This window comes from Physeter macrocephalus, chromosome 17, assembly GCF_002837175.3.
Source record: "Physeter macrocephalus isolate SW-GA chromosome 17, ASM283717v5, whole genome shotgun sequence".
In the NCBI taxonomy this organism is placed as follows: domain Eukaryota; kingdom Metazoa; phylum Chordata; class Mammalia; order Artiodactyla; family Physeteridae; genus Physeter; species Physeter macrocephalus.
In genome coordinates, this window is record NC_041230.1 from 25,898,584 (window position 1) to 25,924,494 (window position 25,911).

A 25,911-nucleotide genomic window follows, 5' to 3' on the forward strand; every position below is an offset into this window, starting at 1 on the left:
ACGGAGCTGCTAGGCCCGTGAGCCATGGCCGCTGAGCCTGCGCGTCCGGAGCCTGTGCTCCGCAACGGGAGAGGCTACAACAGTGAGAGGCCCGCGTACCGCAAAAACAAAAAAAACACAACTGTATGATGGCTTGGACATAATAAAAATATATTTCTTGCTGAGGTATTTCTATTGCTGATGTAACAGTAATGAGTAGGGAAACGGCTTGGTGGGATGGCTTCCAGCATGCGTTCATTTAAGGATGCAGGCTGAAGTAGGTTCTGCCATCTTCAGTGCATTGCTTGTAAGGTCACCTGAGGTTATCTCCATTCTTGCCACTCAGAAGGGGAAGAGAGCATGCAGAAAAGTGCTTAGGAGTTTTGTGTGGGCCAAACCCAGAAATGGCACTCATCACTTCCTTTCACGTTCCGTTGGCCAGAACTCAGCAGCTACCAGTCTCGGCCCCAGAGTTTTTCAGGGGTCTGTAAAAATGTACGAGACTTGAAAAACATGCGTTGACTCCAAATTACAAGCATAAAATTGCAGAATTGAAATGAATATGTGTTTCATTCAGTGTTTATAAAAGGTAGCCTCTGTCAGCTCCATAAGTTGTTACATTTAGTACTCATCAAATGTTATTAAATTTGAGATTAATTTGTAAGTTGGATTTTCTGATTTCTCAAGAATTCCCAAGTATGCCCGATGATTGTCGAGATTATAGTCAATCATAAATGAGCTTCTCAAAGTCCAAAGAATTCAAGTGGAAAATGTTAAAAATCCCCTCTTATTTTTCTATTGCAAAGAAACTTTAATGTGACTTATGGGTACAACTTAATATGTTTATTTGGCTGTTGAGTTGGGGCCTTCAAAAGTATTAGTGATCATGGCTTAGATGATCTTATTTATTTATTTATTTGGTGGTACGCGGGCCTCTCACTGTTGTGGCCTCTCCCGTTGCGGAGCACAGGCTCCGGACGCGCAGGCCCAGCGGCCATGGCCCACGGGCCCAGCCGCTCCGCGGCGTGTGGGATCCTCCCGGACCGGGACGCGAACCCGTGTCCCCTGCATCGGCAGGCGGACTCTCAACCACTGCGCCACCAGGGAAGCCCGGCGTAGATGATCTTAAAACAGTCCTGTTGTTGAGTCTTAGTGTATGCTGACACATTTTAGTTGCTTTGAAGAGGTATGTGATGGGGTTGACTAAACACATTTTGCGTTTTGAGCTCATGTTTTCCCCTTAGGCTCTTCTCTCCACCCCCTTCATTTCTTTCTTTTTTCTTTTTTTTTTTTTAAATTTTTATTTATTTTTGGCTGCATCGGGTCTTCGTTGCTGCGTGCGGGCTTTCTCTATTTGCAGCGAGCGGGGGCTACTCTTCGTTGCGGTGCGCAGGCTTCTCATGGCGGTGGCTTCTCTTGTTGCAGAGCGCTGGCTCTAGGCGCGCAGGCTCAGTAGTTGTGGCACACGGGCTTAGCTGCTCCGTGGCATGTGGGATCTTCCCGGACCAGGGCTCGAACCCGTGTGCCCTGCATTGGCAGGCGGATTCTTAACCACTGCGCCACCAGGGAAGCCCCACCCCCTTCATTTCTAATAAAATATTTGTTGCTGTGATATCTAAGAACATAAATGATACTGCATTTAATAACCCAGGTTCTTGGTCTTGGAGACGCCATAGAGGAGAAGTGCCTTCTCTTTTTGCCAGTCATGTTTGAAGGCTAGGGTTGGATTGGTCTTCCTTTTGAGTCATCCCTGGCCTCTCGGACCATGGTTTCCTCTTCCTGAATTTTCCTGTTCTTCCAAAGTGAGGCACTTCTGAATGGGCATTTGGGAGATGTAGGGTTTTTTTTTTTTTTTAATGCTTTTTTTTCTTTTGGCTGCGCCACATGGCTTACAGGGTCTTAGCTGCCCAGCCAGGGATCGAACCTGAGCCCCTGGCAGACAGAGTGCTGAGTCCTAACCACTGGACTGCCAGGGAATTGGGAGATGTAGTTTCAAAAACCACTTCTTATGATGGATCTTGTCATGGGTTATTTCATTGCAGTAGCTTCCGATTCTTCTGTTTTTTTGCTCAGTCCTGCCAATTGGAATTTGATTTGTTGATTACAAAATCAAAATGTCCAGAATAGCTCAGAAGAGACTGTGATGTAGGTTGGAGCTATGGTATAGACTTTCTTGAAAGGGATAGGCAAAATAAGAAATAAGGCCATTGCTTCTGATCAGGCATTGCAGGAACCCCTGTGAGTGGAGCAGGGGGGAACTCCAGGAAGGGAGTGGGAAGTGAACTCATATTTCTTGTTCCTCCTACAGTCACTCCACTTCAGTGGATGGCAATTTCATGCTTCCAGTTGCTCAGGCCAGAAATCTCAGAGACATCTTTGGCTCTTCTTTTTATACCCCATGTCTTATCTGTTAGCAGATTGTCTCCTCTGTCTTCAAAATGTATTTAGAATCCAGGCACTTCTCACAACCCCTACCTCTGCCATTCTTCTCCAGGCTACTGGCATCTCTCTCCTGGATCCTTGCCATGGCTTCCTAAGTAGTCTGCCTGCATCTTTCCTTGCCTCTCTCTATGTGCAGCAACCAAAGCGAGTATTTAAAAAAAAATTCACATCATATCCCTCTGCTCAAACCTTTTTATGGTTTCTCGTAATGTTATAATCCAGCAGCTCCACTCCTAGTTACCCAAGAGAAATGGAAATGTTTGTCCATACCAAACTCACACGTGAAAGTTCATAGCAGCATCACTCATAATGCCAAAAATGCCAATATGCCAAAAAGTGGAAACAACCCAAATGTCCATCAATGATAAATGGATAATCAAAATGTGGTATATCCATACAGTGGAATATTTGGCAGTAAAAAGATGAAGTACTGACACATGCTGCAACATGGGTGAATTTTGAAAACATTATGCTAAGTGAAAGAAGCCGGTGACAAAAAGCCACATATTATATGATTTCATATCCAGAATAAGCAAATCCATAGAGACAGAAAGTAGATTAGTGGTTGCCAGGGGCTGGGGAGAGAGGAATGAGGAGTGACTGCTAATGGTACAGGGTTTCTTTTTGGTGTAATGAAAATATTCTGAAATTAAGTTGTGGTGATGATTGCATAACTCTGTGCATATACATTCTGAATTATAAACTCTAAAAGGGCAAATTATATGGTATGTGAATTACATCTCAATGAAACTGCTATTTAAAAAAAAAAAAAAGAAAAACAACCACAAACCCTTCTGGCTTTCTGTATGATCTGTCCCCCTTCCATTCTGTTGTTAGACAAGGCAACTGCTTCCTGCCTCAGGGCCTTTGTACTTGCGGTTCTCTCTTAGAACTATCTTCCCTCATATATTTGCATGGCTGGTGACCTCACTTCCTTTTGGTCTCTATTTAAGCTTTACATTCTCAGGAGGCTTTCTCTGATTACCCTGAAATAGCACTGTCCATCTCATTGCCTGATGGCCTTCTTTATTCCCTTTACCCTGTCTTATTTTTCTTGATGTCCTTATCATCATCTGATATAGTATATATTTTCTTGTTTGTTTTTTGTCTGTCTTCCTCTATTAGAATGTGAACTCCAGGAGACAGTGACTTTGCTTTGTTCATTACTGTATCTGCAGCAATGTAGTTCAGATCTCTTTTCACCATTAGCATGAGAAAGAAATGGATTTCTGTGGCAGTGTTTTGGTAATACACTATATTTGTACAGAGTATTCAGTGTATCTGTCTTGTACAATGTTAGAAGTCGACAGCCTGGAAACAGTCTCTATGGGAAAGGTAATTTTGGGTCAGAGGGTGGAATGGAACTCCTCAAAGTTATTGTCAGATAACTCTTCCTATAGATTGGTAAGTTTTCCTACCTTCTTAAAAAATTATTTGCATTATGCTAATATATTACGTAGAGTATGCTAATTTTTGTATCTGCCTTATGGGTTCAAGGCCTTTGGTTTTATTTGGTCTTAATTTACTACCCCTCCGCTATCTTTTCCAGAGGTGGAGAAAAAAGAAAAGAATATATGTGTGTTTTAAAAAGCAAGTATTTAGTTTGAGAGGCCTTCAGAATTCCATTTCTTCTATTCCTGTTTCCTTTTCGTACTTCCAAGCTTAGGTTAAAGGTATCGCCAGTTGCCCTAACTCTGCAACTTAAAAGGCACAAGTCACTAGATGGCACTGAAGCATCGTTTCTTCACATAGCAGAGTCCTGGAACCTTGTGTTATTGCTTCAGCCGACTGGCTTTCTAGGTGTCAGGGAAATTGTTTTATTGGTAGAGGGCATAGTGTAATATATTCATCTCCACCCCTAGGCAGCTATTTAATACCCTGAAACATGGCCCTCTTGTGGCCATGGCCTGTTAACTATGCTTATTTGGTGTAATAATTAGCAGAATTTCTCACTAACAGGGGTACTTACCAACACCTCACATCTTCCCTGTACGTGATGGATTGTACATTCTGCAGGAAAAGTTGGGAAGGTCAAAGCTTAACCTCTTTCTAACAGGGCTACTTTCTGCACATTTGCTCAGAATCGGTTTATATTAACTTGCTTTTGAGCTTCTTCATACCGGAGGTGTGAGTAAGGTAAACATATTTGAGCTTTTATGCAATAGCCCAGTGACGGTTTGTAAACACAACACTGTTAATTTTCCAACTCTTAGAATGATAGGAAAATAAATGAATAGCTGCCTGAATGGTTGGATGACACTTGCTACCCAGACTGTGTGTGTTGGAAGTGTGTCATAGGAACAGTGGGTCTGCCACAGACACCACATTTTAGGTTAAAATTGGAGAAGAAAATTACACATGGGATTTTAATTTTTTCCATGGTTGTAAGTTAGGCCCCATTGAATTCTCTGCGGTTTTACAAGCCCTCTTAGGCTCCTAATATTTCCACACCAACAATTTTAACATTTACTTTAGGACATGGTTAGAGTTAACTGACAGAAGACCAAACAAGAGAAAATAGGTTTAAAGCAGGAAATACTTTAGTTGGACCAATAACTTACCACCTCTCTGACCTTAGGCAGATTGTTTACCTTCTCTGTGCTTTGGTTCTCTCATTTTTTAAAATTAAGATGATACCCACCCTTTTGGTATCCTTTGCCAGGTAAAATGAAGTGAAAACTCTTCAAAATGCCTTTACTCATATTCGAAGCTCCAGATAAATGTAAGATGTTGATATAATTCCTTAAGAAAGCTAAGAGGATTTTTCTTTGTTGATTCCCAAGATGAGTTGTGGAAATCTTAGAGACTGGATTAACATAGTCTGGGGTCTCTGACTGCTGCATCTGTGCAGGTAATACCTATTTTCTATGCTCTGCCTGGCTTTGTTCCTAAGTTTTACTTACGTTTTTAAAACTATGTATCAAATACTTTCACTTAGTTGTTCTGCCCTTATTTAAACCCACTTATGTGTCCGCATTTAGTTGCAGGAAGCAGAAATCATGTAAGATAGGGAAATAGATTCTTACAAAGTCATTGAGAGGACCAGAGAAATGGAAGGCTGAACCTCTAGAGGTGGCCTTCTGAAACAGACTGGCCTGCCAGGTGGACTGCTAATCTGTCACACTCAAGAAGGCCAGGGATCAGGAAGCCATTGGATAACCTCAAAGCTATTGGCCAGATCCTGGAATGCTATTGCAGAAATCTTCAATGTTTCCACGACTATGTAGCCTACAGAAAGAGTCAAAACAGCAAGAAGATGGCCTCCATTTTATTTCTGCCTTCTAAATCACATATGGAGCCTTGTAACTGGTAGAGCCATATCCTCATCCAGAACCCCTGGCTGCAAAGGGGAAATGTAGTTTTTAGCTTTCCATCCTCTGCAGCATAGGAAGGCACCATGATAGGAGATTGGAAGGCTACTGAGTGCCAGTCCATCACATCCATACCCCTCTCCCTCAGCATGTTTAAAATCTCTTATCTTTACCTCCAAATCAGTATTTCATTTATAGCCTAGCACAGCAAGAAGTTCAGTAGGCCTTCAGTAGATGTGTTGTTAGTGACCTTGACTTCTTTATTTCTGTGTATGGTCCCACCTTTTTTTACACTCTTGGCACCAGATTAGGTTCCAGATTTACCTACCTCGATGTAGCTCTTGGTGCTTTTTCATTTCCATTGCCATCTCCTTGTTCAAGCCCAGCTCATGTCTGTCTGTGATTTTTAGTCTCCTTATCTGGCCCCCCAGCCTCTTGTCTTGGTTTCTTTTAACTAGACTGTGTTATTAATAGATTAATGTTTAAAAAACAGAACAGCAAATAAAATAGCACACTTCCATTGTGTTCCTGTCCTTCTCAAAAGCCTTTTTGTGGCTCCTCATTACATGTAGGATAGACCAGTTAGCTTGACTTTCAGGACCTTCCATAATCTGGGTACAATCTATCATTCTAATGTCATCTTCCATTTTCCCCCTGTTGAAATGGAATTTTAGTCAAAAGGTCCAATTACTGATGTCTGAGAATCCTGTCCTTTACTACTTTTTCAGCTTTGCTACCCTTAGTACCTGTATTTAATTTTCTACTTTCTTCTTCCCATTTATTCATGCCCTTGGTCATGTTGGTGCGTATTTTTTTTATTTTTTAGTTTATCCTTTCTTCACACTTACATAGCACAGTTTACTTGGGCTTTTTTTTTTTTTTTTTTTTACCAGTATTGTTAGTTTTCTTTTTGTGACCATATATATCCTCTTTTTTTTTTTTTCCATGTAGACAGTATAAATATTTGTTATGGATTGATTGACTTGTTGATTCTTCATGGTTTAGACATTTACTTGCCTGGGAAAAGGGGGATGGTGAAGGGTTAGTGCGGGGGGGGCTGAAGCAGTGCTCTAGCTGTGTGATTTTGTCCTTTTGATTTCCTGTGAAAGGACAAATTAACTATTTGCTTTGAGCAAGCTAATGCCGTGTTTTGTGGATTTAATGTTTGAAAAGGGCCCTTGGCTGGAAAGCCCAGGAGCTCTTTCTCCTTGTTTGCCAGGCTGGGTGAGCTCCATGTCTATACCACTGCATGGCAGTTTGCTTAACAGGGGGTTGTGAAATAGCAATGGAATTTATCTGTGGTTTCTTGCCAGAGAGGAGAAGGAGGAAAGGATTTGGAGTAAATCAGACATGCAAATTAGCAAGGCCCATGGGCCTTAAGTAAATTGCACAATAGAGTCCAAAGAAATTCAGTTTGTCTTCTTTCTGCTTTTTGTTTGTGCAGGGTGTGTGTGTGAAAAAGGCAGCTATTATATATTTGTTCTAAGCCAAAAATTCTTAACTTACTGGCTTCAGGAGCCTTTTAGACTTTTACAGTCGTCCCTCAGTATCTGGGGGGGATTGGTTCCAGGGCCCCCTGCAGGTACCAGAATCCAAGGATGCTCAAGTCTTTATATAAAATGGTGTAGGTTTTGTATATAACCTACAAATTTTGCTTTTTGGAACTTTCTGGAATTTTTTTTCCCCTGAACGTTTTTGATCTGTGATTGGTTGAATCTGCAGATGCAGAACCCATGGATATGGAGGGCTGACTTTACTGCTAAAAATTATTGAAGACCCCAAAAAGCTTTTGTTTACATGGGCTATATCTATTGATATTTACCATATTAGGAACTAAAATTGAAAAATATAGACATTTATTAATCCATTAAAAATAGCAAAAAAATCCACCACATGTTAACCTAAATAATATTTTAATGAAAAATACATATTTCCAATACAAAAAATTAGCAAGAAGAGTGGCATTGTTTTATATTTTTGCAAATCTCTTTAATGTCTAGCTTAATAGAAGCTGGCTTCTCATTAGGTTTATTTTGTTGCAGTGTGTTTGTTTGGTTGAAGTATATGAATAAAATCCAACCTTACACAGACACTGATGGAAAGGGGAGTATATTAACTGCTTCTTCAGCTATGAAATGTAAATATTCTTTTTTCATATTACACCAAAATTCAACAAGTCATAGTTTCTTAAAGGTTATTTGCAGCGTAGAGTCTGAGACCATATCAATTACCTTTTCCTCCTCTGTTATATTGCCTGTTGATCTGTTTCACACTTTGGATGGATCTCTTTCTCATGCATGATTTTGTAACATCAGGCTTTAGTCAGTTGGAAAATTATCGGTTCACTAAATTATGCAGATCTTGCACATGTGGACACATTTCATTATACAATGTCAGAAGTCACATTCATTAATATCACCACTGATCTTATCAGAAGAGTCCTTAAGTATTAGGAAGTTGTCAAGGGCAAGGTGAGAAATACAGATTTTCAAAATTTCCAATTTTTGCTTGAAAACTCAAATTTCATCATTGGCAGCAAATATGGCCAGTTGAAATGACAGGCTCACTTCATTAATTTTTTAAAAATTAATTTATTTATTTTTGGCTGCTTTGGGTCTTTGTTGTTGCGCGCCGGCTTTCTCTAGTTGCGGCGAGCGGGGGCTACTCCTCGTTGCTGTGCGCATGCTTCCCATTCCGGTGGCTTCTCCTGTTGCGGAGCACGGGCTCTAGGACGCGTGGGCTTAGTTGCTCCGTGGCATGTGAGATCCTCCTGGACCAGGGTTCGAACCCGTGTCTCCTGCATTGGCAGGCGGATTCTCAACCACTGTGCCACCAGGGAAGTCCCGTTTTATGGGTTTTAGCTTCAAGGCTAATTTCTTCTCCACTCCCGAGCTTTGCCTGAGTGAGGCAATGCAGAGGAGAAAATTTCTCTCCTCTTCTGGGCTTGCTTTCAGCTGAGGGTTTAATTCCTGGAGCTTGAGTTTTTTGAGTTTAGGAAGCACAGGGAGATTCTCTATTTTCGGTGATTATTAATGTTTACATTAGATCAGTTGGTCGTGGTTTTTGTTGTTGTTAGAGAAAAATATATAATAAATGCTATTTTTGAGATGACTGAGATCACCGTAGGACTGCCTGTTTGGGACATTTTTGAGGCAAGGCTTCTCTAAAAAGAACCTATTTTGGGCAACATCTGAAAATTATTTCAGTCAGTTGACCTCATTTACAAGCTTCTGATTGTTGTATTAGCTTGTTTGCTTCTTTCTTTTCTTTTCTTTTCTTTTTTAATACTTGGAAGGTAATCTTTCTGCTTCTTGAATTGCTATCAGGCTGTCAGATCTCCAAAACAGCATCATCCCATCGCTGGGGTGAATATAGCCTACACTTGAGACAGCAATGAACCGATCCTGTAATAGAAGAATCCCAATTTTCCAGTTTCTTTTTTTTCCTTTTTTTTTTTTTTTTTAACTTCTTGGGTGGTTGGGGCACATTATTGAGACAATTATTACATTTACTCAAGAGTTTGTCTTTTCTATTAAAAAAAAATTCCGTCTAAGTGCCTCACGGTGAAGAGGAGGAGATTGTGTAACTGGAGTCTCCTCTTAACTGGTCTTTATTGTTGAAGAAGACTAGTTCCTTTGTGTTTCAGCTTGGCACACAGAAACGGTTTTAATTTAACAGTCCAGCTCCTTTAATAGATCAATTCTCCATTGTGTTTTGAACTTGGTGCATTCCCAGGGTACTCTCTGAGCTATGGGCTTCTTTGGAGAAATTGGGGCGGGGGTGTCAGGGAGGCTTAGTCATTTGGGGTATGATTTATAGTTTTATCCCAAGCCTCTTACTCATTACTGTTAGACAGGGAAGGTAATTAACGTATGTAAATGTCTGCTGAGTGTCTGATACTCTACTGGGTGTTCTGTCCATCCTCATCTAATCCTCACGGCGTCTCTCTGATACATCCTGAGCTTGTGCGCTTTTTCCCACGTTTATTATTACTACTATAGATCAAGTCATCATTTATCTCTTGCTTGGACTTCCATACCCCCAAACTGGTCTCCCCACTTCCACTTTGCACGGCCTTCTCCTTCTCCACACATCAGTTGGACTCAGACTTTAAAAATGTAAATCAAATTGTGTCACCTCCCCACTTAAAGCCCTTCCATGACGCCCTATTGCGCACAGAGTGAAATCTTTGTGTTCTGGCCAACAACGCCCCACGCCATCTGGCTTCTGCCTGTATCTGAGAACTCATCTACCGCACTCCCCAAACTCATCCGCTGTGCTCAGACCCGCTGGGCTTCTTTCTGTCCCAGGCTGGTTGTTCCTCAGGGCCTTTGCACCGGCTGTTCTTCCTGCTTGGAACACTCTCTTTAGATCTTTACTCTGGGCCTGGCTTCTTTTTGTGACTTGTGTCTTACCTAAAATGACACCTGCTCATTGTAGCTTCTCTGACCAGCCAAGCTACAGCAGCTTCCCTCTATGTGTGTCATGCATTTTATTTGCGTTAATTTACCTGGTGTGGGTGTAGAATGAGGTTCTGCTGCTGTCAGATGGTCTGGGTTTCAGTCTTGGTTGGCCCTGCCACTCACTGGCTGTGTGACTTTGGGCAAGTTACGTAACCTTTTAGTCTTCTCCTCTAGAAAATGGATATAATAATCTTATGTCCCTCCATTATGAGAATTAAATAAGTCAAGACATAATAGTTTCTGACATGTTGTATATGCTCAAGAACCGTTAGCTGTTATTATTTTGACACGTTGTATATGCTCAAGAACCGTTAGCTATTATTATTTTAAGGTGATTAGTGTTATTGAAATGATTTTATATTTTCTTATTTATTTATTTGGCTATTTTTCTCTTCCACCTAGAATATACTCTTTATGAAGGAAGGAACTTTATCTGTTACATTTGCAAATGTACCCCTAGAGCTTAGGACAGTGCATGGCACAAGTAGGCACTCACCAAAAATTTGTTGGTTATTAAAATCTGAAACATCATTATCCCTGTTTTAGAAATTGTATAATCAGGGTTCTGACAGGTAAAGTTACTTACCCAGGGTTAATCCTGATTCCAAAGACCACGTTCTGTCCATTACACCAAAATACATTAGTGTAGGGGCTTCCCTGGTGGCGCAGTGGTTGCGCGTCCGCCTGCCGATGCAGGGGAACCGGGTTCGCGCCCCGGTCCGGGAGGATCCCGCATGCCGCGGAGCGGCTGGGCCCGTGGGCCGTGGCCGCTGAGCCTGCGCGTCCGGAGCCTGTGCTCCGCAACGGGAGAGGCCACAACAGAGGGAGGCCCGCGTACCGCAAAAAAAAAAAAAAAATAAAAATAAATACATTAGTGTATATTTCTTTCCTCCAAATTCTGTCATGTTTGATACATGATTTTCAGGTTGCCTTTTTATACATCCTGATATGACTCACGAAATGAAAACAACCGTTTCTGTGAATATGAGGGGTCAAGGCCAAGAGTTAAACCCAGAGGAAAGTTCAGAAGGTGAGATATACACAAACCCACCAAATTCAAGGGGTGGGAAGAAAGTTACCCGACTCCTGCCTTGGGGATGTGCAAGCTAGTGACCTTGGGATCGGACTGCCTGAGGAGATTCATGTGCTTTGACTTCTTCAGGGAAAGAATCTCTGAAATCATAACCCCCTACTTTGGGCTCTTGTATTTCTTTTGTCAGCTTATCCTAGTGGGGCGGAGGCAGAAGTTGAGAAATGGCAATGTTGGCTTCTGCAGCTTCTAGGAAATTGTGGGCTTGACTCTGCCTTTGCCCCTGACAGAACATGATGATGGTCCTTGGGGGCTTCACTGACTCATTCTTTTAAACAGCTTTTTTCTATTTATTTTTATTTTTGGTAAGCTATGAAAACAGTGTGAGAGTGCATGACACGCAGGAAAAAATACAGACTTTGGCCACGGACAGATCAAGGTTCGGGTTTCTGCTGGGCCACTTCTGGGCTGCGTCTTGGCACGTTAACTTCTCTAAACCTCAGTTTCCTTGTTTATATAAAGGGGATTTGCATGACAACTCAAAGAGAGACCTTGCCTCAAGTGTCTTGTGTCCTTCTTCAGTATGGATCATCGACCCTTTTGAGAATTTAATAAAAGCTATGGATTTTCTCCTTAGAAATATGCCCATACACCCCAAATTTGGCATTTAATTTCATAGGGTTCATGGAGCCTTTGAAACCCAAGTTAAGCATGTCTGCACCAGACCAGGGTCCTGATGGTTATGGGAAGAGCGTGTGTGGGCGCACATGCGCTTGCTTTTTTTCCTCAGGAACCAGACCAGTTTGCTTCCTGCGGTCTCTTATTAATGTTCGTTGAATGAGGGAATTTAACTAATTTCTGAATTGCTTAATCACCTTGAGCTTGATATTTGGTTTCCTTTGCCCTAGGGCCGGTGATAGTGCCAGCTTCATAACTTCGTCTAGGCATGCCAGTAGCCACTGCACTGTGGCAATAAATATCTGAGCTTGTGGTTTTTGCCTTAGGTAAACTGTAGAGGTGGAGTCAGGAAACGCTTAGAAAATACCTTTGATTTATAATAATGTGTAAATATCACGAGCCAACCCTTGAGGGGTGGTACGTGAAAGTATTTGGACACTAGATTGGGCCTAACCATCACAGTATGTGAAATTTTGCTCATACGTAGAATGTAGAATATAAAATCATAGGGCTAGAAAGTCTTAGAGACCATTTAATCGAATTCCTCCAGATCGATTAAGTGATTTGTCCAAGGTCAGTCAACTGGTGTGGTGGCAGAGGTCAGGGCATGAAACTCTCCACCTAAATTCGTCCTCAGTCCCCATCAAGAGGGTATTCTTCACCTCCTCTGAAACAACTACCCTCCACTGTTTTCCGTGTGGTTTAACAACCTTTGAGACTAAATGCAGCCATGTTAATGCTGAGTAACATCACTGTCTGAAATTGCCTTATTTAGGAATGTCTATTCCCTCTCTCTTTCTCCTTTTGCCCCAAACATCAACCCCACATGGACAGGAAGCTTGTCTATCTTATTCAATTCAGTATCCTTAGAGCCTTATATACATAGTAGATGTGTAATAAATTTTGGTTGGATGAATGAATAAGGAGTTTTCCTGGCAGTTCTTCTAATAATATCAGAAGAGTTGGGATTTCGTCTCATTTTCATCAGTAATTTAGCAAACACTGATTGAACCTACTGTATGTCAGACACTAACAGGCCCAGGAATGAATGAGATATGGTGCCTAGCTTCAAGAAGTTATAATCTAAATACAGAAATAACAAAGTCAAGAGCAGCAAACCAAATTTGGCCCGCATTGTTTTTTTTTTTTTCTGAATATAATTTGAATGCATGCTCCATTATTTCCTGTGTCTTTTACTCACCTGCTTTGCTCATTAAACTGCCTGGCTTCTGATGGTATTTGAGTTCACGTTTTAGGTTCCATAGAGCAGTAGTTTCTAAGTATGGTAGATCATCACTTTATCTCAGAGACAACACACACACACAGGTACCCAGACCCTATCCCTTTGGGCTGGGGCCTTGGAAGCGGTACAGAAAAACAGTAACTCCGTAGGCAGTTGAAATGAGCAGCCAATCTAGCTAGATACCTCTGCTTTACAGGTAAATATGAAAACTTGTCTTAGACCTGGATCTGATATTCTACATTAGTCACATTTCCTCTTCCTCAAAGATTTGTATGTTCTTTTCAGTACATGCTTCTGTTCTAGGGGCCTTTGGAACAGTCAGATCGTGTGTTTGCTGTCTGAACACTTACACTCTGAAAACTCCTTGAAGTCATGTAGACAAATGAATGTAGACATCAAACAAATAATCCCTGAACTGGTAATAGCCCCATTTGACTCTCCTTGTGTCTTTTCATGTATGGGGGTTATCTCTTTGACTAGATGCCAGCATATAAATTGAGCGTGCCTTGGTTACATGGAGACGTTCAAGAGTAAATCCTTTTTTTGTGGAACAAGGGAGCTGCCTTTGTGGTTTTCCAGGATTCCTCTTCCTTGACTTGGCAGTCCTATCTCAGCAGACCTGAAAATAGGTGAGCTGTCGAGGTGTTGGCAGTGATAGGCTCCTCTGGGTGGGACTCAGGGCATCCTACCAGCCAAAAGGAGAGGAAGCTTAAATGATTTCACATTTGGGCTTTACTTATTATAATTGCTGGAAGTGGTAAATTGGGTGTGACAGATCTAACAGGTAATTGCCAAGGGGGTTTCATTACCAGCCATGGAGTAGATAAATGATTTTGCTTATGTTAAAAAGCAAAATCAAACTAAAGAAAGAAAAATTAGACTATATTTGGAGTTAGAACTCAGAAATTGTAGATATGTTCACGCATATCAAAACTGTTTCAAAACTGTTAGCTCAGTTCGCTTCTCTCTGTCAGGGTGGGGTGGCACCGAGAAGTGAAGAGAGGTTGTGATTGATGAGAAACTGTAAAAGAGGGTAGGATTGGTAAGCAAAGTTTCTTCTTCTAGGATTGGTACATATTAAGTAGCCTTTGGACAACACTCAGCTCTAAATACCTGTGTTAGAGCTAAGATTGATTTTTGACATTATCATCGTCTGTGTTTTACTTATATGTATATATGACCAGTCTCAATAGATTTCATTCATTGGTAACTTGATTGGCTTAATGAAAATATTTTTAAAAGGCATAGTAAAGCACAGCAGTACAACTTGAGGATCACATGACTGCAATGTTCCATTCATTCAATAAATATTTGTTGAGTGCCCACCTTGTACTGGGTATACAGTGATAAACAAGGCAGGATGGCAGCATATAAGGAAAGGGATTTTTGCCTCATTGGTTTACTAGTAACCTAGCCTTGCACAAAATAGACACAGGATAATTACAGATGGTCCCCAGCTTATGGTGGTTCAACGTACGAGTTTTTGACTTGACGATGGTGTGAAAGCCATACACATTCAGTAGAAACTATACTTCGAAGTTTGAACTTGGATCTTTTCCCAGGTTAGCCATATGTGGTACGATCCTCTCTTGTGATGCTGGGCAGCCGCAGCTCGCTGTCAGCCACGCGATCACGAGGGTAAATAACCGATACCCTTACAGCCGTCCCGTACCCAGACAGCCATTCTCTTCTTCACTTTCGGTACAATATTCAATAAACGACGTGAGATATTCAACACTACTATAAAACAGACTTCGTGTTAGATGATTTTGCTCAGCTGTAGGCTAATGTGTTTTCTGAGCACATTTAAGATGGGCTAAGCTATGACGTTTGGTAGGTTAGGTGTATTAAATGCGTTTTTGACACGATGTTTTCAACTTAACAATGGCTTTATCGGGATCTACTCCCATCATAGGTGAGGAAGATCTGTCCTGAATGAAGGAAGAAAGGAAGATAGACTTGATCTCTGCTTTCATGGAGCTGACGGTGTAGTGGGAGAGACAGGCAAAAAATAAGCACAAATAAATAAACAGAATATATGATAGATAGTGCCTGGAGTGAGGATGCTGTTTTTGATAGGCTGGCCAGGAGTGGGCTGGTTTGGGAAGAGACCGATGAGAGAGAGACAGTCTCACAAAGCCAGGGAGGAAAAGTGTTTAAGGAACAGAAGGAAGACCTGATGACTGGTGAATAGTGAACGAGGGGAGGCTTGCGATGGTGTGGAAACATAGGCAGGGGCTGTATTGTGATAAGGGGTTTGGATTTTTTCTGTGTGTACTGGGAGCCCATGAAGAAGGTAGAAGATTTTAAGCAAGGGAATGATCTGATCTGATCTATTTTTTTAAAGAGGTTGCTCTGACTGCTGTGGAGAATAGACCGTAGGCAGGGAACCAGAGGAAGACCAGGAGGAGGCTCCTGGAGCGTGGTCGGCGAGAGGTGGTGGTGGCTTGCCCCGAGGGCGTAACAGTGGAGATGGAGAGAAGTGGGTGGATTTGGAATGTATTTTTGCAATAGAGAAAATTGGTCAGCGGTCTCAGAGAGTTGCATGAGAAAGTTGGCACACGCAGAGACACACATTCCTTTGCATGATGAACATTCTTTAAAAAGCGTTTGTCAGATTATGGGATTATTATTGCCATAAATGAGAAAACGACTCTTTTTGAAGTATGGAGAGCCCTAGGAGAGGAGAAAGCGAGCCGTGTGTGTTGCTCAGGGTGGTACACAGCTATGGTTCTGCGGGTCCAGGCATTTTTGACAACGTGGATTCAAGGAAGAACGGCAACACACACTGCGTATCTTTTGGCAGATCAGAGCATAATGAAAATAAAATCAGAAAATTCAACTCTGGTTCTTGAAGGAAATAGGATTCAGAAGAGATTATCTCAAATCTAGTTTATGAGATAATGTGCTCTCTTATAAACACAGACATCGGTTATGTATTTGGAATGTCTGATTTATTCCTCTGGATTCTTTTTGACTGCTGTGAATTCAGTGATCCACTTGGATAGTCTCTGTTACTGTGAAGTTTTAATAGGTAACAGTCAGAAACGGAGGGGGAGAACATAAAAGCAAACTGAAATGCTAATAGCTGGTACTCTGAAACCATTAACTTGAAGCCGGTTCTTCCTGACCTAATGTTGGAACATAAGGTGGCAGAGAGGCTGAGTGTAACTTGTGCACTGGTTCTTTAGAAACATCATCCTCCTAAGAATCACGCACCTTCAGTTTCCAGGGCAGCAGCCTTTGCTTTACAACGTGCATGTCTTTGTGGAAAAGCTTGAAATTCACACCATCACCTTATGGATCAAAGGGTAAAGGTGAAAACAGCCCTAATGTTGTTGGAAGAGGCAAAGCAAGACAAGGGATTCCTCTTAATGGAAGATGCAACCAGTATTTGCTAGCTAATTTTGATTTTGGTGGTCATAAAAATCACCCCAGAAGCAATCCCAGATAGAGGTCATCTACAACCACACATTTTACAGATAAGGAAACTAAGGGTTTGCCTGACATTAAACATTAAGTATACATGTACCTGTTGGCCCAAGGAAAATAGAGCAAGTAGAATTTTAAAAACAAAATTAACTTTCTTTTGTGTTAGATTTCATGCAAACCCATCGTTCATTTCAGGCTGACTCGTACAGTTTCAGCAGATGAAATTTGAGACCTAATGTTGAACAGAAAGGGGAATGACATTGGTAAGAATGGATGAGATTAATGCTATGTTGGCAGGTGACGGTTTTTTCCTAAGCTTTTGAGTTTTTCTGCTTCCCCCTCTTTCAGTTCATCTGCGAGTCTGGCATATTAACTAATCATATAAACATGTTTCATCTTAAGTCTAAGTCTGTATAGTGTGTCCCTAGCAGACTAGGTGAGTCAAGTGAAATTATATAGTTCAGTCAAGCCAAAAACCAAAATATCCGAGAGAAGACAATTGAGTCTGGACGCCATAGTTGAGTGGTGAAGGTTCAGACCAGTCAAGGACACTGAATTATTCATTGTTGCTGGTTTATGACAGAGCAAATCCAGATATGTGTTACACTGATTCTGTGTGATTGGGTAATTCTAGGGCTGGCCCCTCTGCTTCCTGTCCCACTTGAGCCTCCTTGCTTCCCTTAACCATACATTGTGGGTATTCGGAAATGCCATGCTTTTGTTGAGAGTTAGCAAGATTGGCGTGAAGATCAACAAGAAGCAAAGTGGGTCACGTTTCCTTCCCTCAAGTGATGTTCTGTCAACATTTATAGAATATGTGCACCGAATTAGAGTCAACTGTACAGATTCCTGAGTTTAGGAAATTATAATCTGATGGGTCTTCTTCAAATTTAAACCTTAACTAAAGTTTGTAAATTCTTTCTGTTTCATCTTTGCTCTTTCTTTACTCTCGACCTCCTTTTACCTCTTGGGCTACGTGCTGTTCTGCTTTTGATACAAAATTGACCTTATTCTCGTCACCCTCTATCTCCATTTCCCTGTCTTCCTGGAACATACTTGGTACTGGATGCTTCTTCAGTCTCACGGGGGCAGTTACCTCCCGGGGAGTAGGGAGAGCTTGGGCATGTGTCTCTTACTTGTTCATACACTGTGCTCTCTCAGTCAGTGTGCAAATACATTGTATTTTCCTATTCAAGCCTACTGAGTAAGTAATAAGAACTAGGTGCTGGAATAAATTAATCACAAGCCAGATTTCATTTTGGAAATGAAATATTTTGGTTTAAGACTGTAGTACATTTGTAAAGCTGTAATATATTGCAGTGATGAAAGCATCTTAAAATCTGTTAGAGCTGTGCACTTTTAAAATTGTTCATTACTATTTGTTTTTTGTATGTGTGTACGTGTGTGTATGCTTATTTACATACATAGAAATATATGACTACGTCTATACTCATTTACATACTACATCAATAAAGATATTCTCTGAGCCAGGACTTTGTGTGCCAGCTTTAAGCCTGAATTGAATTTTACGGATGAGAGAGATACCCTGAAAATGGAACCATTGGCATAACCTTGTGTGTAATCCTACTCGCAGGCAGAGCTGTAATGATCTGTAAAGTAAGCTCAAGATCTACAAAATGTTCAGAGAACACAGGCAAAAGCCTTCCCCCCACTCCGCCCCATGAGCTAGGTTGTTCTCCAAAAGCAACAAGTACTACTTGTCTTTTCAGAGAGCTGTGATGAAGCCCTAAGACTCTTTGTGGTTTAGACTTCATGTGAGTATGATTCCTCTGTACCCTCAGCCTAGAAAAACTTTACAGGCTCTTGGAATTTGATGAAAGTTTCCTAACTTTGAAGCTCGAGAAGGCTCTCATTTCTGATTAAGCAATTGTTAACATTTTTTTTTTCTGGCCTAATTCCATGATGCGAAAAATCATATGTGGTTGCTCTATTTGGAGAACAGTACGTGGCCTCAGATGCTTAAGATCATATCTAGTTTAGAAATCATGTCAACTGAAAATGTGTGTTTTTGGTCTTTTTTTCCCCAGCTTTCCTGAACTTTTTGATTTCTTCAAATTCTCCATGTTCTTTTTTTTAAATTTTATTTTATTTAATTTTTGCCTTCTGACCTTCACATGTACTTTTCATAGTATCTGGAACACTTAAAAAAATTGTGGTAAAATACACATAACATAAAATTAACCATCTTAACCATTTTTAGGTGGACAGTTCAGTGGCATTAAGTACATTAGCATTGTTGTGCAACCATCATCACCATCCATCTCCAGAACTTTTTCATCATCCCACACAGAAACGCTGTACCCATTAAATACTAACTCTCGATTCCCCCCTCTTCCCAGCCCCTGGAAATGACCATTCTATTTTCTGTCTCTATGAGTTGAGACTCTTCCAGGTACCTCATATAAGCAGTTGTCCTTTTGGAATGGCTTATTTCACTTAGCATGGTGTTCCTCAAGGGTCATTCATGTTATAGTAGTATCAGAATTTCCTGACTTTTTAAGGACGAATAATATTCTATTGTATGAATATATCACATTTTGTTTATCCATTCATCTATTGATGGATACTTGGGTTGCTTCCGTCTTTTGGCTGTTGTGAATAATGCTGCTATGAAAATTAGTGTCCAAATATCTCTTTGAAACCCAGTTTTCAGTTCTTTTGGGTGTATACCCAGAAATGGAATTGCTGGATAATATGGTTATTGAATTTTAAATCTTTTGAGGAATGGCCAGACTGTTTTCCATCACGACCTGCGCCATTTTACGTTCTCACCAACAGCGCACAAGGGTTTCGGTTTCTCTACACTCATGCCAACACGTGTTATTTATTTATTTCTATTGGTAATAGCTCTTATCACTGGGACGCTTTTGACCACCTTTCCCTCTGCTTGGCTAACACCTACTGGTGTTTCGGTTCTCAGCTCAGATGTTACTTCTGGCAAGCCTTCCCCCAGAGCTCTGTATCCTATCTTTTAAGTTAGGTGCTTTGCTTTCTGTATCATAGGACTTCCTGCATTTGATTATAGTTTGCTTGTTTAATTTTCTGATACTTCTACCATGTGTTGGGTTCCATGATGGCAGGAATATCTGTCTTGATAGATCTGACATGATCTCTGTTATCTCCTTGGGACCTGGCTCTCAGTAGAGGCAGTGGTTGGAATGTGTATCTTTAAGTTTAAATAAATCTTCCCAGTGTACTGTATTATGCAGCCCGGGTTTAGTAGATAAACATGTGAATTCAAATCCTGGCTTTGACTTTTACTGGCTTTGAGATCTTGAACCAGGTATTTTGTCTAAGTCTTGGTTTTCACTTCTTTAAAATGGGGGAAATGATATCTGCTTCATCCTCATAAGACTTTTGTAGTGATTAAAAGTTAGCATGCCTATTACAGTCAATAACCATGAATGAAGTGAGTGAGAAGAAACAGGGGAACAGAACTCCAACATTTTCAGTCTGGCTGGCGCTGACATTAAGATGAAAAACAGGAGAAAGAGGCTTCAGGAAGTTAGGAAAGGAAAACGTTGACTTTGATTTTGAGCTTATGGAATCTTGGGTGCTGGTGGGGACTTTCATGTTGTAATATCCTGGAGATAATTTGATGTAGGTTTGGGTTAGAGATGAGGATTTGAGCGTTATCTGTAATGAACTCATTTTAAGAAGATGAGATTGCCTAAAGGAAGAATGTTTTGTTGAGGGGGAGGAAGGAGAAGGGTAGGGGATGTCTGCTACTCAGAGCAGAGGAAGAAAGACCTGAAACAGAGACTGAGAAGGAGGGAGGCTAGGCTAGAGGAATAAAAGGGAGGAGATTTTATAGAAACCAAGGGAAAAGAGGATTTTGAGAAAGGAATGCATGTACCTAACCATGCCCAATGCTTCCCAAATGACTGAGAGGATGAGGCTGCATTTTAGCAAGAGGAGTTGGTCACTGATCTTGGGAAGAATCGTTTTAGTAGAATGACAGTGGTAGAAGCTAGGTCATAATGGGTGTTAGGGCAAAATGAGATAGTGAGAACTTGGGTCATTTATCTTAAATTGTTCTTCAGGAAGTTTGGTAGGGAAAAAAAGAATGCATTGGGATGGTAGCTGGGGTGGGAAGTAGGAAAAGCCAAGGAAGGGTTTAATTAATTAATTAGCTAATTAATTAACAATTTCTTAGGGTGACAGGATTGTTTTTTTTGTTTTTAAAGTCTGAGATAATGTAAGCACAAGGATGAAGAGAAGAGACCTGTGGAGAGGAAGAGGTTGCTTGAGGATATAAAATGGAACTGTGAAGACAGGCACATGACCCCAAGGAAAGCAGGAAGGAATGGGACCATGAGGACAGGCAAAATTGTTGGCCTTTTTAGTCTATTTTTAAACTTTTATTAACATGTAAAATTAAATAAAATGTATCAAACACTTATATAGTGTTTATTTTCTACAAGGAATTGCACACACATTTGTTTCTTTACAAATAATAACCCATTTAATTTAATCTTCAAAACAACCTTGTGAGGTAGGTACGATTACTGTATCTGTTTTATAGATAGGGAAACTGAGGCACAGAGAGGTTAAGCAACTTAAGGTCACACAGCTAGTAATTGGCAGGGTCAAGATTTGAACCAATAAGGTTTAGAGCTTGTGCTCATAACCATTATTTTAGGCTGTCTCCCGCTTTTTTTGTCTTGTATTTGGAGAGTACTTAAAGAAGTATCTTTATGTCTGAAGTTAAAATCTGAATAACTAAGTGGGAAGACTGGTCCTCTGCTTATTATATCTCAAATTGGAGTTTTATATATATTTTACAGCACAGTGAAATTAACACACGTGTTGGTTAGGTTAGGTTGCAAGCTTTAGTGTATTTGCAAAAGAAGAATAGCTTTATTAGAATTATTATTTACTTTTTATCAAGACAAGCCAGCAGTGGTAATTCCTCCTTAGTGATATAATCGGAAAAGGAAACTTGTGAACATAAAATGCACATATTGAAATAAGATTAAATGCATGCTGATGAAGTTACACAGTTTTGCTCAATGCCTCAATCAAGAAATTTTGATAATAAAGAGTGTGTATTGACTGTCTGGAATCCTGGGAATGGATAAATGAAAGCAAAAAGAAATATCTACTTTGTATTATAGACCTATAAAATAGTTATTAAATAACTTATTCTTTTAGGTATTTTTTTCCTTTACCTTTTCATCACTGCTAGGCAAAACTAATAGTTGCTATAGCTGTGTCAGCAGCTAAGGGATTTCTATTGTTGTTGTTGTTAAAGTAATATATCGTGTCTTGTATAATTCAGTTGTGGCTACACAAGGGGAAGTGTTTAATGTTTGTTTATGCAGCACTTGCTGTGGAAACCACAGAGATCCAGAGAGGGACAGTGGAGAGCTAAGGATAATTAAATGGACAGTCACTGAGGTCACTTACTGATGTCTTTACTGCAGCACCATGTACATTCTGCTTTCCCATGGCAGGTTGTTTGATCATGGTTTAATAGTTAAAGCTTTGTAAAATTACAAAGAAGTCAGAAATCCTACTGGTCTCAAGTGTTATTATTTACAGTTGGACTGCTAGCAGGAAAGTGCTTAGTTTGATCAGACCGATGCTAAGCTGGGCAAGACACGTGGTGAAATCTCAGAGCTCTGTCCTCTGACCTTGGAGTAGACTACTAAGGTATCAAATTTCCAGGTGGAAAGTTCCCTGAAGATTGAAACATGATTGAGAGAATTTGACTTTTTCAACTAAACAGGTGTGGCCAAGAGGAGAGTTTTTCTTCTCTTGGAAATGTAAGGGGTCCATTATTAGGTCCTTGGAGCTAGAATGAAGGTACAATGTCAATGAAAGAGTTTCAATTAATCTGTTATCTCTCTTATGGTTTGGAATGGTATTGCCCTTGCTCTTGTATTCACTTAAAAAATTATGGGCAGTACTTTGACTGTGGAGAAGAATCTTGGGTAAGTGATTATCTCTGTTTTCAGTAGAATATGTGGAGGTGGCTCAAGGAAATTTTAGTTTATAAGGCAGCTACTCCAAATGAAGTCCAAAGACGTTAGAATTCTTCTAAGTCATTAACCCTTAGTGAAGAACCCATCCTTTTGTTAAAGGTACTTATTGCTTTGATATTAATATTATATTCTTCACATGTGTAAACTGCCCTTCCCCCAAAGTTCCAGTCCATTCCCCAGTCAATTCCCGACCTTTATTTCTTTTTAGATCCTGTTTAGCTGCTTTTTATCATAGAAATTTTTCTTTTCAGGAAACTTTCTTCCCTTTTGAAACTTGGTCTGCATTCTTAAAACTGATGATTGTAGGCAGGAACTTAAGATCAAGTCGGTGAGGTAAATAGGTCTTGATATTCAAATTATTATCTGAAGAGCTAAAGTATATATTTTTATACCTGTGGTTTTACTTATTTAAAAAAATTTTGCCTCAAAGAGTAATTCATGAGATCAAGAAATGCTAACTTGGTGGAATACTTGGGAAAGTATGAGGTGTAGGGAAAGGTGCTGTCTTAGGGAGGACATTTAAAAAGTGCTGAAAAATGTAGCTTTATAGCTTGATGCAAGAGAGGTGAACTCCTCTCTTGCATCAATTTGTTAGAAAGGTGCTCATAATGAAAGAATGAAGGAGAAATGAATTCTAACTCATCAACTTGCATAAGACCCAGATTCATTGTCTTTACATGGACACAAGTATAGATTCTTAGATTTAGAGCAGCAAAAAACAAAAACACAAAAACACACACACACACAGAAGACAAAAGACCTGAGCAAGCATTTCACAAAAGAGCTACTGCAAAGGGCAATTAACGTATGAGAAGTTACTCAACCTGAATAACAATCAAAGAAATATAAATTAGGATGAACTTGTTTTTTCATTTATCAACTTGCTAAAGATTTAAAAGTTTGATAATAACTGGTATTTGAGTATATGAAGAAATGGTTATTGTCTATTGAGGGGATGAAATGGATACCGTTTTCCTGGAGGGCAGTTTCACAATCTGAATCAAGAGGCTTTAAAAGAGCATACCTTTTGACCTAGTGAATCTCTTGCAAAGAATTTTTATCATAAAGAAATCAGGTGTGCCTTCTTGTTAAATGGTGCAGTTAAGCTCACAGTTTATGTATGTCTTCTGCTCCAAACGATGTCAATGACAGATAACACATTGGAAGAATAAAGGGTAATAAAAGAGTCATAGCTGGGCTTACAGGGAAGGTATTGTTGACCAGAAAGAGAACAAAACGTAAAGGGATAAGCTGGATTGAAACTATGGTCCTGCAGGGCTTCTGGTGTGGAAACAAAAAGTGAATTTAGGTCCTATGGGTCATAGGGACTAAGCTTTACCACTTGAGATGGGACCAGAACTACGCTTACTGTGTGAAGCCAGGGGTGGAGGTGGAGTTGTACTTCTCATAAAAGGAGACTCAAAAAAGACCACGGTGTCAGGAACATAGCTTATATGGAGCTAGGGCTTTTGAGGGACAGAGGATAGGTAAACCTTCAAGAGTAGAAATTGAATCAGACTGATTGATTGTGGAGTGATGGGGGGAGAGAATGTATTGCTCCAGATCACCATTTGTGAGGCTTGGTCCTGGACTGGTGGTATAGGGTCCTAGCGGAGGAAACTGCTCAACCACCGTGGAGGGAAAGGGGAGCACATGTGGAGGTGGGGGGGGAAGCAAAGACAAAAAAACTGTCCACTCAGAATTAGCCTTCAAAACAAAATACTGAAATAATTAAGGAAAACAAGTGCAAAGAGAATCAACAATGTGAATAAAAATTCATTCCAGATGAGATTAATTTTATAGAAAAGTCAGTCAAAGACTGAAATAAGCGTGTTCAAGAAATTCAAAGGGATAAGAAAAGGCATCACATTGATAAAAATGAGATTTAAAAATGCCCCCAAATGCAGAAGTGGAACAGGAACAGCTTTACATGAAAAAGAGCCAGGTACAAATTTTGGAAATGAAAAGTAAAGTCATAGAAATAATAAGCTCAGTAGATGGGATGAACTTTAGCCCTGATACAACTAGAAAGAGAATTGATGAATTGGGGGAGACTACTGAGGAATTCACCCACAATGTAGCATAAAGAGACAAAAGATTGAAAAAAAAAAAAAAAAGAGAGAGCAGCTGGGAGACTTGGAGGATAGATTGAGAGATTCCACCAAATGTCTAATAGTAGTTCCAGAAAACTAGAATGAAGATTATGATGGAGAAACAAAATCTGAAGAACCAAGAGTTGAGAATTTTCCTTATTTAAAGAAAGACATGATTCTGATACTCTGAGCAATACCATCATGTTGGAACTGGAATGTGAGGGATATAAAGAAAAAAAAAATCCCTAAGAAATTCACACTCCAAAAATGCAGTTTATATACAAAAGGAAGGTTCTTATTAGTAACAGTAGATGCTAGAAGACGGGAATAAAGTGTTCCAAGTGCTAAGGGAAGATTATAGTTAATTTCAATTTTTAAAATCCAAGTAGTCTTTGATTCAAGCATGAGGAAAAAGTACAGATATTTTCGGCCATAAAAAAGACTAGGAGGGCTTCCCTGGTGGCGCAGTGGTTGAGAGTCCTCCTGCCGATGCAGGGGACGCGGGTTCGTGCCCCGGTCCGGGAAGATCCCACATGCCGTGGAGCGGCTGGGCCCGTGAGCCATGGCCGCTGAGCCTGCGCATCTGGAGCCTGTGCTCCGCAAAGGGAGAGGCCACAACAGTGAGAGGCCCGTGTACTGCAAAAAAAAAAATAAATAAAAGACTAGGAGAGTTACCCTCTGACTCTCACTAGGAAAACTGTTATATGTTGCAATTTAGCAAGAAGAAAAGTGAACCCAGAGGGAAGGTTTTTAATACAAGAAAAAAGGGTGAGCATAGAAATTGATAAAACGTATTGGAAAATGCACTTAATTATTGGTTTAAAATACTACTTTTCTGTTTTAAAGTAAATACAAAATCAGAACTGTAGATAACAATTATTAATGAGAATGTGAGATAGGAGGAAGTAAACCATGTGATCTGATATCAGAGACTCAAAAGAAGACACATTACTGGTATCACTAAGAATAATGTGAAAATATGATACATTTGAGAACTTAGGTGAAATAGATATCTAGAAAAATATACATTACTTAAATTGCCTCGAGTAGTAGAAAGTCTGACTAAAGCAATGAAGGAAACTGAATGATAATCCAAAGTTTATGCTCCAGATGACAACAGGTCCAATTTTGCATATGCTATATTATCCTCACTTTCCCCCTTCTCTCTCTTTTTTTTTTTTTGCGGTACGCGGGCCTCTCACTGTTGTGGCCTCTCCCGTTGCGGAGCACAG

The 25,911-nt window shown here is 40.2% G+C and overlaps 1 protein-coding gene across 11 annotated transcripts in view; it reads left to right on the forward strand.

Annotated features, from left to right (window-relative positions):
* Nucleotides 1-25,911, forward strand: part of FTO (FTO alpha-ketoglutarate dependent dioxygenase) — a 384,589-nt gene that overhangs the window by 56,129 nt on the left and 302,549 nt on the right. The window contains exon 1 of one of the 11 annotated variants that reach the window (XM_055079010.1): nucleotides 21,076-21,094. The exons of the other annotated variants lie outside the window; for them this stretch is intronic. The gene's annotated coding sequence lies outside the window, so the exon portion shown is untranslated. Of the gene's footprint in view, nucleotides 1-21,075; nucleotides 21,095-25,911 lie in introns of those variants that run through there. 11 annotated transcript variants of the gene reach the window in all.